This window comes from Nicotiana tomentosiformis, chromosome 9 (assembly GCF_000390325.3).
Source record: "Nicotiana tomentosiformis chromosome 9, ASM39032v3, whole genome shotgun sequence".
NCBI classification, from domain to species: Eukaryota; Viridiplantae; Streptophyta; class Magnoliopsida; order Solanales; family Solanaceae; genus Nicotiana; species Nicotiana tomentosiformis.
In genome coordinates, this window is record NC_090820.1 from 14699382 (window position 1) to 14710607 (window position 11226).

General features: G+C 38.3%; 1 pseudogene; it reads left to right on the forward strand.

Annotated features, from left to right (window-relative positions):
- Positions 1–5449: 5449 nt before the first annotated feature.
- On the forward strand, positions 5450–7900 carry LOC104097405 (1-aminocyclopropane-1-carboxylate oxidase homolog; annotated as a pseudogene).
- Positions 7901–11226: the final 3326 nt, after the last annotated feature.

Sequence of the window (11226 nt, forward strand, 5' to 3'; positions counted from 1 at the left end):
ATGATTTTAGCAAGGAAAGAAACTTTGTGAACGAATAGTCTCGGCTCGATCGATAGGATTTACTGCAAAGGCTAAACGGTCGAATGAGCCATGACTACATAGACTGCTCGAGCCCTAACATGAATCTTGTACACATGTGTAATCGTATATATTATGCACATTAATAAAAAGAAGTTTCTACCTTGCAGATAACTATCTTGTCCCTTAAAAATCTTTTCCTCTTAAGGAATTTCCTACATTCGATTCCCTAAAGATATCGAGCCCAAGGGCCGCCTTTATCCGGGTTCAAAGGATCGTGCTCACTCGGGGGCTGCTATCCAAAGACAAACTCGGACAACCCGGGCTATCAAAGCCCGGGGCACAAGACCTATTAGGTAGTGCCCAAACCTGAAAGGCTACGACCATCCCCACTCGGGGACTGTTATCTTAGGCAAGCGCGGATAACTCGGGGTAACAAGCCCACTAAGAAACACCCGAACTAATAAGGCTACAATCATATTAAAATGGCTCGTAGACGTCCGAGACCCGTAACAAAAAATAAGGCCTTCAAAATTTCTAAACCGGTTCTAAAGGCTACCCTCGGCAAACTATAATCTAAGAAATTATAAGTACTTTGGGGAAAAGTTTTCGGTCACACCGAACCCCACGATGCCTTAAACAAAATAATATCCAAGGCTAGGCCTGTTCGAACCTCCGAACATGACCTAACTATTTCATGCTAAGGCATTTCGATCTTCGCAAACATAAAGAATAAAGCAAAGGAACACAAACTTAGAAATTGTCGAAGTGAAAAAAGAAGCCTTGTATTATATATATATATATATATATATATATATATATATATATATAATCTTTACAAAAGCCAAAAGGCCTTGACAAAAAGAATAAAGGTACAAAAACACAAAAAACAAAAAAACAAAGGAAAATGTACAAGGCACTTAAACGGCCTGGTCTTCACCGGAGCCCGCCTCGTCGCCAAGGTCTTCAGAGTCTCCCCCTCCCTTGGATTCGCTTGAACCCTTGAAGTCTTCTTCATCCTCGGGATACGCCAACTTCTTGGCCTCGGCTTCGAGCCCCTTAGCACTCTTAATTTTGGCCGATAAGTCAAAATCCCGAGCATGAATTTCCTAGATGGCCTCCTTTCGGGATTGCCGCTTCGTGTGCTCGACGATATCCTTCAGTCGATCCTGGGCCGCCTCGGCATAGACCTTTTATTGGGCCACCATCGCGTCGTCAACGGCTTTAACCACCATAACCACCGACTTGGCCTTTGTTAAGCTCCTTGGCAAGAGTTTGTCTATTAGAGACGGTCGAGCTTAGATGAGATTGGAGCTCCTCAACCTTTTGGGCCCGTACCTCAGCCTTTTCCTTTGCCGCTCGAAGTTGGACCTCAGCCGAAGTCAGCTGCACCTAAGCAGTCTCTTTTTTCGAGGCTAGGCGGTCCATCTTGCCTCTCCATTCTTCGGCCTCGGCCTTGATTACATCCAGCTCAGCTCGGAGTTGGTCGATCCGATCGATCTTTTGTTGGACCTGCGAATTCCGACCATTAGTCACCGAGTCTAGCTCATCGTCACTAACTTCAAATATTTTTACCTATTCAACCAGGTCGGCATGCTCCTTCCGGGCCACCTCCAACTCAGCTCAGAGTCTCTTAGCCTCCCCTTCACGCTGCTCACTGAGAAGTTTGTAAGTATCTCTCTTCTTAGTGAGCACTCGGACCTCGGCTTCAAGCTGGTTTAGCTTGTCCCGATATAGAAGAAAAATTCCATGATGAAGCACCGAGGCCTACAGACACAAAGAAAAATGTTAGGGTTATCCATGAATTAGTCTAAGTACAAATTAGAGTCATCAAGAAATATCTAAAGTTACCCGGTTTAGCGCCTGTTTTGCTTTGTTGAACAGGTAAGGCGCATCTACCTCGTTCATCTTGACTTGGTCTTCCTCGGTCAACAGACACCGAAGGTAACTGGCCACCCCTACGGGGGTGGAGAGGGCCCGGGCATCCTCCGGAATAGAGATGACAATGGATCGCTTCTGGTCAGGATCCACGCTCGGAGCCGAGAACCGGTTGATCTGTTTCGGATTTGAGGAAGGCCCGCTCGTTCCTGAAGATGGACTCTTCTTCAGCACCTCTAAGTCACCCAATCCGGTGACGTCCTCCATGGCGGTAAAATCTACGCCATCAGAAAAGCCGCGGAAGGGGTCGTCCGCCCCATGGCCCCCCTCGTTGGGGCGTTCTTTCACTGTTTGGGCCTCGTTATACATGGACTCGGTGAACGAGGGTGACTCGATGATGTCTATCACACCGAGTATTTCATTCGGGGTATTGCCCACATCCCGGGGAGCCCCGGCCACGGCCTCCTCGTCAGTCTCCCTAGCTTGAGGCAAACCAACCTTGCTTCTCTCTGGTTCGGAGGCCCCTTGCCCCTCGAGCTGCGGCGGCTAGCGGGCCACCAGATCAAAGGCTTCTCTTTCTTCTTAGGACTCGTCTCTCAGCCGATAGAGTGAGTCCGAGGATGGTGCTCGGGTGCTGGTACTTTCTTTAGACTTGCGCATCGGCCTTCTTCTTGTTTTCTTCTTCTCCGAGCTCGGAGAACTCGGAGCCCTCTTTCTTTTCTTCTCTTAGGCCTGTCTCGGAGCAGGGGACTCAGTAGGTAAGTCCTCGCTACCAGCTGGAGGCCTCAGTTTGACATCCTTGGATAAACCTGCGAAAAGAAATAAAACAAGTGAGAACTTAATGACACAAGAAGAGCCTAAATATTACTCAGGAAAAGAATCTCACCATGAGAACGGGCCTCCCAACGGCCCTTCGAAAGCTCGCGCCATGAGCGCTCAGAATAGGGAATTTGTGATACGATGCCCTCGACCCACTCCTTGAGTCGAGGGACCGCATTCGGGACCCGAGCAACAGCTGCACCACTACAAAGCACCGATAAGAAGGAAGGAAAAAAAGCGTAAAATCAAATTTTGAAAGCAAAATTATACTTACGTGATGTATTCCACTTCTCAGGGAACGGCATGCGCTCAGCTAGGATCAAGTCCGAAATTCTCACTCGGACAAAACGGCCTTGCCAGCCTCGATCTCGGTCTTCATCAATACTCGAGAATGAGGCTTTGTTGGCCCGGCGCATGAGCTTTATCAGTCCCCCCGGAAGATTCGGGGACTGTACAAGCATAGGAGATGGTCGACGGTGAACGAGAAGCCATCGATTCTGCTCACGAAGAACCGAAGGAGGATCACGATCCTCCAGAGCGAAGAATAAATCTGACCGAGGCATACCTCGTACCTCTTGCAGAATTCAACGATGATCGGGTCCATCGGGCCTAACGTAAAGGGATAAATATAAACACTTTGGTATCCCTCGACATGGGTGGTGATGGCTTCATCGGGGTCAGGGATCACTATGCCCTTACCGGACCGATTGCAATCTTTTCGGACCATAGGGAGGACTTCTTCGGTGATCGAGCATATGTACCTCGAGACCTCCTCACACTGGCCTTGTACGGAGGAAGGTTTTTCGACCTTAAAATCGACGGTTACTGAGCATCCTCCGGGGATGAACATTTTCAAAGGGGGTTCCGGTACTGGTTCATCGACGGCAGTACGCGAAATAGTTTCTTCAGCCTCAGTAGCCGACCGCGAAGTAGAAGGTGTTTCTTTTTAGGGAACGATTTTTGAAGTCTTCGACATTTCTTTAAAAAATGGAGGAAAAATAAAGAAAGAAAGGAAGTTGAAGGTGTGCACTTGTTGGCTTGAGATGGAGATATACAAAAGTTTTTGCAAAAGATCTCAAATAAACTAGAGTATAATTGCTAGAAAGTATTAAATTTCAAAGATATGAGGGTAGAAGGTTTGAATGTAAAGTTAAAATAAACAAAGGTAGAGGTATTTATAGTATTTTAGCGGCGGTTCGCATCCAGGAATGGCCGACCGGCGACTGACATACATTTAATGCCGTTAATACTTGACTGGCGAGACGTTTTGTTTGTCTTGTCGTTTCTGTCACGGGGTATCAAAGTAAGAGTCGGAAGCTCATGACGTTTCTCGTCGTCTACTCTCCGAAAAACGTGGGGACTATCTGTATAAGGTCGAAATCGAACTCGTGTTGCATCCTAGCCTCCGACATGGTGAGCCAGGCTCGAGACATGACAATAAAGGACTGAAGATCGACCCCAAGTCCCATCGGGCTAGAACCCGGGGGCAGAACGCCTGCCATCTAGAATATCGAGATCGTGATCCCGGAATCGATCCTAGCCTCAAACGAGCTCGAAGAAATATTATTAGCATAGCCAACAGAAGACCGAAATATTTGTGACCGGTCGGATATTACTGCGGGAATCTCGACACGTATCAATAAGGAACCGACAATCAGTAAATCAAGAGATTTTTTACCTTTTATAAAATTGTACCTAAAGTAGGACTCCTCTACTATATAAAGAGGGTCTAATAATTCATAAAACAGATTGTAACGCGCACTCAAAAGTAATAAATTAGTATTTTTCTCTTTAAGCTTTTATTCTTCTGTATCTTGATACCGATCGAAGTGCATCCGGTTTGAGGGTGACTGACCTTGCAAGACTGAAATTCTCCGATTCGTGTGATTTGAATTTATTTTGTCATCGTTTATTTCAATTGCAACTTAATTTATCACTTTGTGTCAAATTAATCTGCATATCTTTAAAATCACATACAAATTCAATTGTTATCCGATTTTGAGAGTAACCAAATACACTAGCGGCTTTTAAACAAAAAGAATCCATTTCTTAGTTTTAATAGAAAGGATACTGGAGTTCATATATTTCTTTTCTAGATTCAGTTCAGCTTGTCACCATTTGACGATTCGCGGTGTTAATCATGGAGATAGAAGTGCAAGGTTGCCTTTAATTTCATAATTAAATTAGACTATTTTATGAGAAAACAAACTCACATATGCTGTACTCTTAAACTTTGGTGATTCATAGTCATTAATGTGTTGTGCCTACTGTAAATGGAAACTAGCTCAATGACTACAAATAACTGAGAGTAATGAAAATATTTGTTTTGTTCTGCTTATCTACCTTCCATAAGCAACACTATACGTTTATTGAGCCGAGGGTCTTACGGAAACAGTCTCTCTACCTCCACAAGATAGGGGTAAGGACTGCGTACATATTAACCTCCCAAACCCCACTTGTGGGAATACATCGGATATGTCGTTGTTGTTGGATTTTGGGGAGAGGGGGAGTGGCAGTGGGTTCAGACAGTGACCAAGAAAGGGACTAAAAATGATTAACTAATCTTTTTGTTTTCTTCTGCTGAAATAGTTAGTTTATTGGTATGAATTAGTGATGATGACAATTGTGGTCCAAATTCTAAGTGTCCAAGAGTCTAAGTTAATGGCTCTTTGAAAATAACTTTAACCACTATGAGGTATGAGCAGATATCTAAATGTTTTCTTCCTCTTGTCTTTCCTCAAAAAGAGGGACGATACACTATACGTAGGACCCAGGGACGGGTCGGACCACAAGGTTCTATTGCATGTAACTTTACCTTGCATTTCTGCAAGATGCTGTTTTCATGGCTCGAACCCGTGACCTCCTGGTCACTTGACAGCAACTTTATTAGTTACGCCAAGGCTCCCCTTCTCCTCCTCTTGTCTTTCCTCATTTTGAGAAATTCTCCATATCTATCTTAGAATATTTTGCAGTAAAACTCATCAACCATTTAAAGCTTATCATGTCAATCTCCTAGTTTATAACCTCTTATTTTTTTGTGGACAGAAAAGATAGTGTTTTGCATATAGAAGTAGTAGTATTTTTGATATCCAAATGCTTCCCATTAGGTTCTAAGAGACTCAGGCACTCTAATTTTTCATAACATCCAAGCAAAGAAGATTTGTGTCTCTTGAACCGAGGTTCTATCGAAAACAGCCTTTTTACTTTCAAGGTAGGGGTAAGATCTGCGTACGCACTACCCTCCTCAAATTCCACTTGTTGGGTTTGTTGTTATTGTTGTATCCTAGCAAAGAAGATGGTAGTCTCTAGTACTGATGATATTCAGGCCAAAATCCAGAAAAGTTATGACAAAATGAGTGAGTTAAAAGCCTTTGATGATACAAAGGCTGGTGTCAAAGGACTTGTTGATGCCGGAATTACTGAGGTGCCTCAAATATTCATTTTACCACCAAAAAACAGGACAGACTCCTCGGAAACCTGTGAAACACAGTGCATTTTTCCAGTTATAGATCTTGAAGGAATTGATGAAGATCCAATAAAGCATAAAGAGATTGTGGAAAAAGTACGAGATGCATCGGAGACATGGGGTTTCTTCCAAGTGGTTAATCATGGCATTCAAATATCCGTCCTGGAAGAAATGTTGCAAGGAACACGACGATTTTTTGAGCAAGATATTGATGTTAAGAAACAGTATTACACTCGAGATGGTACAAAAAAGGTGATTTATACTAGTAATTTTGATTTGTATAGTCCTTCTGTTCCAGCAGCAAATTGGAGGGACTCACTTTTCTGTTTGATGGCTCCTACTCCTCCTAGTCCAGAAGAATTGCCAACAGCAAACAGGTATGTTCTGAGCATGACTTAGAAAACGAAACTATTTCAGTTCTTTACCTAGTAACAAAATATGTGTTCTGTTCTGACACAAATCAAGAAATAAACCAAGAAAATGTTGGCATTGCTATGTGCTTCCTTGAAATTAGTTTATGCTAAAAACTGTGTTTTCTGTTTTGACAAAAGTCAAGAATAAGAAAAAGGCAGCCCGGTGCACAAGGCATCACGCAGGGTCCAGGGAAGGGTCGCAACCCAACGAGTGTGACGTAGACAGTCTACCCTAATGTAAGCAGTAATGACTGCTTCCACGGCTCGAACCCGTGACCTATAGGTCACACGGAGACAACTGTACCGTTACTTCAATACTCTCCTTCCACAAAAGTTAAGAATAAACCATGAAAATTTTGGCATTGTTATGTGCTTCCTTGCAATTAATTTATGCTTAATGTGAGTTTTTTTATGGATACTGTTGGGAAACTAAGAAAGTTTAACTAGAAGTCTGGTCCCTGAGAGCCAAATGAGCATATAATTTCTATTTTGTAAATATTGATATGTGCTGTTTCACTAGTTTTACTGAAATTGCTGCAGGGAAATACTACTGGACTATTCTAAGCATGTAATGAAATTAGGCTGCTCCTTACTTGAACTATTATCAGAAGGTCTTGGTCTCGATCGTTGTCATCTCAAAAATATGGATTGCTCTGAAATTGCTCGGTATTTTGGGACATTACTATCCAGCATGCCCTCAGCCAGGACTAACGATAGGCACCAATAAACATTCTGAGGGTTGATGTTCCTCCTACACCCGGTGCTCTTGTCGTGAACATTGGAGATCTTCTACAGGCTAGTATATTAATAAATATATATTAAACCTCGAACACCTTTTGCAAAATTTCTAGCTTTGTCGCTATTTGGCACTGAAACTAATTGGGCTTATTGTTGGTGGTTTTTCAGCTCATATCAAATGATAAGTACATAAGTGTTGAGCACATAGTATTGGCAAACAAAGTTGGACCAAGAATATCAGTTGCATGCTTCTTCTACACCGGTCCATAACCATCTTCTAGGCTTTATGGACCAATTACCGAATTATTGTCAGAAGATAATTCTCCAAAATATCGTGCAACCACAGTGAAAGACTACACTGATTACTTTCGTCAAAAAGGTCTAGATGGAACTTCTGCATTGTTGCATTACAAGATCTAATCATAGTTAATAATTGAATTTCTGATGATAGCAGAGGATTTTTCTGATGTATCACATGCTGAAGCTTCAAAAATATTGAAACATGCACTGTTATGCCAAGTCTTTTTTGTCTACTGCTAATGAGTATAATGGAAACTAGTTTGGAGCACAGATTATTGGCAAATAGTGTTGGTCCAAGACTAGATATAGGTCCATCTTGCAATTCCAAGATTATGGACCAACTACAAAATGTTATCAGAAGATCATCCCCCAAAGTATCGTGTCGGGCTGTCAAATTTGGCCCAAGCCCAAATGACTCGTCCAATCCGTTCAAGGTTGGGCTAGTTATTGACCCGCCCATTGAATTCACCCCATCTTGACCCATCCCATTTAAAATTGGGCTGATTTTTATTCCATATTGATACATGAGTAATTTTGCTAAAATATCTTAAAATAATTCTTTTTTTATTTGATATATTATATATGACCATAAAAAAAAATTCTTATTGGATAATTAAACAATTAATAAGAAAATAACACACATTAATTAAAGCTTAATAAGAGTTGGACAGATTGAGTTATGACCCAAATTTTAGTTCATCTTGACCTAGCTCATCTCAGTTCAAGTAACTTTAGGCGGGTCATTGATCCGGATTTTACAATTACCAAACCAAACCAATTGTATCAGGTTATTAAATTTATAGACCAAATCAAACCAACAAAAGTCGGTTTTTTCAATCTCGATTTTTCTCGGGTTCTTCGAACTTTTTTTCTAATAAATTTGTGGTCCAAATATTTCTTTAGTCCTAAATACGATTTTACCAATAACAACAGTGTTTTTATTTTTTTATTTTTTAGCGTTGACCTCAAATATGTTAGTCAATAAGTTGTATGGTTCCAATTTCAGTTCTACAAAACTGATGGAAACTTTAATCAACCATCCCTACTCAATTCTCCTTACTTTCTCATGTTTAGTAGTGTCCATTGCAATCGCATCCGGAGACAGTGAAATAGTCACAATTTACACAACCATGTAACTATAGTAATTGAACTTTTCAAATAATATTTCTTCTGCCAACGCAAAACATCAAAAAGATAAAATGCATATCATATTGCACTCTGCATAAGAATTATCACTAACTTTTTACAAGTAGACATTACAGTCAAGAGTCCTAAAAAATAAACAAAAAAAAAATATATTATACTCTAAGAAGTTGATAGGGTTTGAGCTAATTGGGGTTTTTGCTCTAATGGAACGTATGGTTTCTTGCCTTTGGAGAAGAGGCAAAATGATTTCGATTGTTTTAGTCTTTTAGAACTAGCCTAGTTCTGCTTTAGAACTAGTTTTTAGTTTGGGCTCAAAATACTTTTATGGGCGAGACAAAAAAAAAAAGGAAACTTTACATAACTGTCACAATTTAAAAAAAAATATAACAAATTCGTAGCATGAAATCCAAATTACAGTTGTGGCAGGAAAATATTTATATTTGTAGCACACAGTTCCATTAAAATAGGAATATTGATTATTAATCTCTAAACATAAGCAATTTGAATGGAAAGTCAATAATTCTTTGTACAAAAATCATGCTTTTTTTCTCTCTTTATCTATTAGCTTTCCTTCTTCTTCATCTTCTTAATTTTATTTTCTGCCGACGCCAATATATTTTCTAAATTTGTTCTATTCGTTTTCTTTTTAATTATCTTTCTTAAGTTTTTCTCTTCCTTTCTTAACATAAAGATCTTACTTCGATAATAGTATACGTTAATATATACAAAATATATGTATATATATATATATATATATATAAAATATATATTGAATTAACACATAAAATATACAAAAAAATATAAATAAAAAATACATCTTCAATTAAGATGACACTTAGACATGTGAAATATACATAAAAAATATATCTTAAATTTAATTAAGATGGCATATAAATATACAAAATATATATATATATATATATATATATATATATATATATATATATATATATATATATATATATATATATATATATATATATATATATAAAACAAACATCTTGAATTAAAATGACACTTGACATATAAAATATATTTGAAATATACATTAAAAATACATCTTAAAATAAGATGACACTTCACAAATAAATATACAAAAATTATATACCTAAAAATACATTTTGAATTAAAGTGATACTTGATATACAAAGTATAAAAGACGTATAAATCAATACATCTTGAATTTAGGTGGCATTCACATATGCATCAGATTTTAAAAAATGGAGTGAAGAAGATGAATGTTGGGTTTAATTTATGTAATATGCTAATAATGAAAAAAAAAAAGTGCTCTTTATGGAATAAACAATAAATGATGCTATTTTTTTAAATAATAGTTAAAAAAGAATCAAGTGTGTAAAAAACTCAAACAAGGACTTACATGGGCTATAAAACCAACTTAAAATATTATGCTAAATACAGAAACTATAAAACAATTAAGAAATATTTATAACTTACATTCTAATAAATATTTTTATCTATCTAATATTTTAAAATATGTAATGTCGGGTTGGTTTGGTTTCGATTTGACTTTTTTTATTTAATACCAAATCAAACCTATTATGATCGAGTTTTTTTTCCAATATCATACCAACTTAAACCAAACCACTAGCCCCCAGTGCCTATTCAAAGGATGAAAGTATTTGTTTTCTTATTCTGTTTGTTTTTTCTTTTCTTTTTTCTCTTCCTTTAACAAGCCACCACAATATCGTCTAATTTATTACCACTTGTTTTGTTTTTCTATTCTTTTCTCTCTTTCATTGGTAGTGCTAGTGGTGAAATTATCCAGCAGCCTAAATTGCTTGACACGTAGCACTTAATCCTTAAGTATAATTCACTTTGTGACGACGGCGATTAGACATTAGCTCCTACCTTTGTGTTAATAATATCTATATAATTATAAGTACACGAAGAAGGGAGGTATAGTACCTTATCTTACCTACCTCATCTAATTTAATTTAACGTTGAACCCCAACCCTATGCAACTTTGACCTTTAAAAAAAATAAAAAAATACCCCCTTCACAACCACAACAACAATATGTAAAGGGGAAGATATTGTGTATGCAAACTTTATCCCTATCATAGGAAGATAGAAATGTTATTGTTGATAGACCCTTGATTCAAGAAAAAAAAAATAATAGTGAAAACAAGTAATAACAACAAATAGGCCAGAAAGATAGTAACCAAAAGAAAAAAAAATACTCTCTTTGTTTCACTTATTTGGGGAGTTGACGATGTTTGTTACAAAGAGTTTTAAAAATATTTTGAATTGTTAACTCTTGTTACATGTAGTATTTTTTTATGTAATTTTTAAATATGTAAATTTTATTTCAAAAAAATTAAAAATTTCATGTTCAAATTCACATCGAAAATTTGTCAATTGACCCTCGTACACGAAAAATATTTAAATATAATGTGCATGTGATTGGACGGTATTAGTTTTAAACTAT